Source organism: Periplaneta americana, chromosome 8, assembly GCF_040183065.1.
Source record: "Periplaneta americana isolate PAMFEO1 chromosome 8, P.americana_PAMFEO1_priV1, whole genome shotgun sequence".
Lineage (NCBI taxonomy): Eukaryota > Metazoa > Arthropoda > Insecta > Blattodea > Blattidae > Periplaneta > Periplaneta americana.
Genome location: NC_091124.1, coordinates 5,615,793 through 5,621,852, shown reverse-complemented (window position 1 = coordinate 5,621,852; position 6,060 = coordinate 5,615,793).

Here is a 6,060-nt window from a genome sequence, read left to right as displayed (position 1 = left end):
TAATACATATACATGCACTTTTGATTAAACTAACAATACAGCGCATTCACAGAAGACCAATATAGCTCGGCATATTATATACGTTTTGAGGCTAGCCATCTTTCCTACGGAGCTATCCTAGTAGCGAATCGATATCCCCTCCCCTCCCCTGCCACATAAATCAGTGATAAAGCTCTTAAAGAGTTTTTGAGGCTTAGCTTACCCAAAAAATTTGAGTTATACTTAGTAACAGTATATATATATATATATATATATATATATATATATATATATATATATATATATATATATTCCGCGATTAACATTGACATAGATTACTGACAGTTGAATCTGAGTCGAATTTCATTTTGCAATCTATGGACAGATGAAGTAAGCAGTAACCCATACCCATCTAAGAACGACCCACAGACAAATAGTAGGCCTATACAAGGCTGATTACCAGGGCCGTATTTAGACATTCTGCCGCTCAGGACAGTTTGTATTTTGCCACCCCGTTCTAATCGACTAACTAAATGCAAACATTTTGCAATTCATTTTTAATTTTCAGAGAAGTCTGTATTGTATCTTGAAAGTATTTATTTCAGTCACTGACTTCATAGCATATGTTTAAGGTGCTGCACCTTTACATTACATATGTAATGAACGTTTTCGTATGAACGTTTTCGTTGGTCTACGCCAACATCATCAGATACGAGGTACATTTCAGCAATATCAATGCTCTCTACATAATATCTACAAATACAGAACATACTTAGTGGCATGCAAAATGAGACATATTAAAAACCAACATTGCTGTGATACACATTGACATTCTATATGACTGTCTTGATTGTCACTTATTTAAAATACACGTATAGATTACAAAAAATATTGATTTACATATATATATATATATATATATATATATATATATATATATAACTGCAAGTCTTCACATATGAGATAATAAAATGACATGATTTAAAAGTGATAAAAATAATAAAATATAAAACTAAGATAAAAATTATGAATGTGAAGAGTTGCAAAATTACAGTCATTACATTATTATATTTTATTTCATTCATATGTCTTTTAAATATGTTATGTAAAGGTGCAGCATCTTAAACATATGCAGTGAAGTCAGTGACTGAAATAAATACTTTCAAGATAAATGCAAACAGTCTATTGGGTCATACTTCGAAAATTGCGCTAAACTAGCGCAGAGATAGTTCCCTTCGTACTCCACTTATAAACCTTCAACTGTTTTACAGCTCTTTTCTGAGTCATACCAACATAACTTTGGCGATATTATAAAAGTTTCACGCTAGTGTACACTTGAATTTTTTTAATATCACGATACGCACCTTTCGTACGCTTTGCATTTAGCCTACGAATCTGTGGCAGGTTAGGTTAGACTTTTGTTATGCTTGCATAAGATATACGAATCTATGACAGGTTAGGTTACTTTACACGATAAAAATTGTAAAGTACATATCGATCTTTTAATTTTTTTTTCTCACAACGAAATTTGCGAATGTTTCGCAGGCCCTACGAACAAAAAAATGATTTTTTTCCGTATGTACATTCTCAAAATTTGCACACGTTCATGCAATCTGTATTAGTCAGTGACGGTTCGTGCCTAAAATGACAAAGGGTTCACTACTTCTATGATATTACATAGTTTTCCAACAATTTAAACAATATCTCATTTCTGAAAAAAAAAAATATATATATATATACTACAGTTCTTTAAAGTAGATAATTGCCTTAAAAGAGCCTGATGATGATGAATTATCTTTGAAAAAAACATAGCGATTTTTCCTTATGTTATCATTTTGTCTTTCAATATTCTGCCTGAAAGCTGATGCCTAATTTCTGTTCTTCCAAGGACTGATAAATCTAGGCAAGCATTCTTATGAGCAATAGATTCCTCATGCTTCTTGATTATCAAATGTCAAATGGCTTAAATCTGACATACCAGTGCTCATCCAGCTCGTAACAAATAGCAGGCACGGGAAACAATATAATTTACTTGTAGATTCACAACCGCAAATCCAGCTGTTTCTTCCGTATTTTTTTTACATTAAAAGCCCTCCAAAATGTCTTACCTCGGCTTGTTTGTGCTTGCTTCAAATCCAGTTCAGGTAACGGCTTCCAAACTTCTTTTACACTTATCTTGCAAGATTAAAACTGAAAAATTTGTTTGTAAAAGATATTGAACACTATTCATTTTGTTTGGAAACGAACTGATCACACTCACAGATGAATATAACAAGACTAAAACACCAAGAAATACTAAATGGACATTTAAGGGATTCTAAGAAACCGTTAATAAATACAATCAATAATACACACGTACACGTGCTAACAGAATGATCTCAGCTACAGATTGGAGGTTAACTTCTGGTTTGCATCATGAAGATTTTTGCGTGTCGGTTGTCTCACGATCACGTGACTACAGCCGTGACGATCACGTGACTACAGCCGCGCTGGTCCAAACACCAGCGCAACCACACGTCTGCCATGAAGCATTTTCCCTTGCCTCTCGCCCCGCACCTCGGAAGCACTCGTAAGCATGCGATCTACGGTTCATAGGTTTTCATACGACAAAAATAAAGGGTGCGGCAAAATATCCTCCCTAATTTAAAGTTTAAATAAAAAAACAGATGGATCAAAATAAGGAAACTTTATTAATATCTACGGTATCTTAATAGTGGGAATTTTTCTTTTGAATAACGTGTCTCTCAAGTCGTGTCATTCACTGTCAATGCATTGCTGAATGAGACTTCGGAAATTCTGCAAATATGAAAATGTGTAATGCAGATGCTGTGGTTCGTTTTAGTGATGAAGCACATTTTCACTTATCGGGATGCGTGAATCATCAAAATTTCCGATATTGGAGTGGACAGAACCCTAGTGAACTTCATGAATAACCTCTACATAACGACCGTGTTACTGTATGGTGCGCGGTTGCAAGAGTCAGGATACTTGGTCCTTACTTTTTTGAAGATGATAGTGCTACTGTGACAGTGAACTCTCAGCGGTACACTTTTATGATCAACAATTTTTTGGCACCAAGACTCAATGCGCTGCAGATTGACCAGGTTTGGTTTCAGCAGGACGGAGCCACCGCTCACACGGCTCAGATTTCTCTCCAAGTCCTGAGACAGATGTTTCCCGACGCTTAATTTCTTCACGTGGCGACGTCCCCTGGCCAGCATGATCACTAGATTTTTTCTATGGGGGCATCTTACGGCTGAGGTGTTCAAACATCGGCCGAGGACTTTGCCAGACCTAAGAAATGCAATACAGGAAGAAATTGGTCTTATTCCTCAAGAAATGCTAGTTAGAGTGATGCAGAATTTCCGAAGTCGCATTCAACAATGCATTGACAGTGAAGGACACGACTTGAGAGACACGTTACCGTATTCAAAAAATGAAAAATTCCCATTATTAAGATACCATTCATATTAATAAAGTTTCCTTATTTTGATCCATCTGTTTTTTATTTAAACTTTAAATTAGGGAGGATGTTTTGCCGCATCCTTTACATTAGAGCCGCAAGTAAACTTATTACAGATGAGCAACAAACAAAGAATGACAGTGTAAATTATAAATAAATTTGTTTAAACAATTAAATTGTTTTTCCTGGGGATTCTCTGAACCATTGAACGCATAGCACGCACCGCCATTGGTGTTAGTGAAGTTTAGTACCTGAGATTATCAGAGACCACCTACTGCTAAACATAATCTACTAACAGAAACACGAGCAAACAAAAATATAACTGACTGGAGTACAAAACTTACCAGAGTTTCAACCAGGAGACACAATCTGGATTGCTGATCTTAAGAAATATGGCAACATAAAGAGAGCTAGATCTTATTATATGGGCTAGATGCCGGGAACCACTGAATAAGGCATACCCATTATCATTTAATACAATGTAGGCCTACAAATTACCCACAAGCAAAGAGATGAGTTAATAATCCTGTAATTTATACTATGAAAAAATGTATCTAATACAATAAATGAGGCAAGATAATGTAGGCCTACCGGTACTGACAAAGAGTCTAATCTAGCTTACAAGCAAACGTTCTGATGGGGGCAGATAAAAAAGTTAAATTTTTTTCTTCCACCATGTTAATAATGTCAAAAGAAGTGCTTATACAAATTTTGGCCACTCGACCGCAATTACGAGGGCCGTAAAAAAATAAGTTTACCAGGGGCCTCTAACAGAAAAAAAAAAAAAAAACACAATTTCATTGGACAACTTTATTGGAAAGGACACAGCAATTGTTGAGCTATTTTTCAACATATTTTCCATCGGAATTGAGACATTTCTCATATCATGAGATCGACAGAGAGAGGTGCAGACACAGTCAAACGGTTGTTCTGATCTGAGGCGGCTGACTTCTACGACACAAAAATTGATCCCATGGTATGACAAATGTCTCAATGCCAGTGGGGGATATGCTAACAAATAGCGCAACAATTGCTGTATCTATTTCAATAAATATTTCCATGCAATTGTGCTTTTTTCTATAAACGGCCCCAGGGAAAATCACTTTCTGGACGGCCTTGTAATTGAGGTCGAGTGGCCAAAATTTGTATAGGCACTTCTTTTGACATTATTAACAAGGAGGTAGAAAAAATTTAACTTTTTTACCTGCCCCACCAGAACGTTATGCTTGTTAGTTGCTTGCTAGAGAAATGGTTCGTTGTCTAAAAAGTATGGGAGAAGTATGGTTAGAACTAGGGCGGTATCTGATCGCCTTCGAACTGATCCAACTTTAACAATTCAGGTCCTTATTAGGGCAATGCATGTTCATTAACGAGATTATCATTCTTAGAGAATTCCATAAACTCAGGAAGATGAATCCAATTCACTAACAAGCAAACATCTCATGGGGGCATATTAACAATGTCAAAACAAGTGCTTATACAAATTTTGGCCACTCGAGTGCAATTACGAGGGCAGTCCAGAAAGTAAGTTTACCTGGGGCCGTTTACAGAAAGAAAACACAATTACATGGAAAGTTTTATTGGAACAGGTACAGCAATTGTTGAACTATTTCTCAACACATTACCCACCGGAATCGAGACATGTGTCATACCGTGAGATCAATAGAGAGGTGCAGATGGCTGTCACACATTGGTTCCGATTCCAGGTGCCAGACTTCTACTACACAGGGATGCAAAAGTTGATCCCACAGTCTAATAAATGTCTCAGTTCCGGTGGTAATATGTTGAAAAATAGCTCAACAATTGCTGTACCTGTTTCAATAAAACTTTCCATGAAATTGTGTTTTCTTTCTGTAAACGGTCCCAGATGAACTTACTTTCTGGACACTGCGTTCGAGTGACCAAAATTTGTATAAGCACATGTTTTGATGTTATTAATATGGTGGAAGAAAAAAAATTAACTTTTTTATCTGCCCCCATGAGAATGTTTGCTTGTAAATGCTCACTAATAATTTATTATGCATGTAGTGACTCAACACAGCAGTGTAGTACAGACAAGTCATTTCAGAGGTGTGAAATATCGACCTTCTTGGCGATGCCTGCAACAAGCTCACTTGAGGAAGTAGTAACAGTTCCTCCACTGCAACAAGGAGCCTTTGACTGGTATTAAATTGCAGCAAGTCAAGTAAATTCATCAATTTATTCACAATTTAAATTAAATATAGTCAATGAGCTACAGGAAACTTATCAGTGCAGAACACTTGACAAAAGCTTTCCAAAGGAGATCGCATCATATATAGAAATAACAGTTTGATATATTACCATTAACATTATCATTGTTGAAACTGCCCTCTACGGTTTACTCTAGGTACTTCAATCAGCAGACGAAACTGTGACGAAGTGTCACTTTGACCTTCCTGCATTGAAGTCATGAAATGTCAACAAAATCTAATATATCGGAAGAACATGTGATAAGCCTGCTCTGACATGGCTGCTAAACATAGTTGCATGAATATTACTTGTCTATGGGAACTATTTGCCTGACGTGGTGACGTAATAGTCTCAATCAGAGAAAGAAAAGAGGTTGAACCAACAACTGTTTTAACTTACAAAACAGA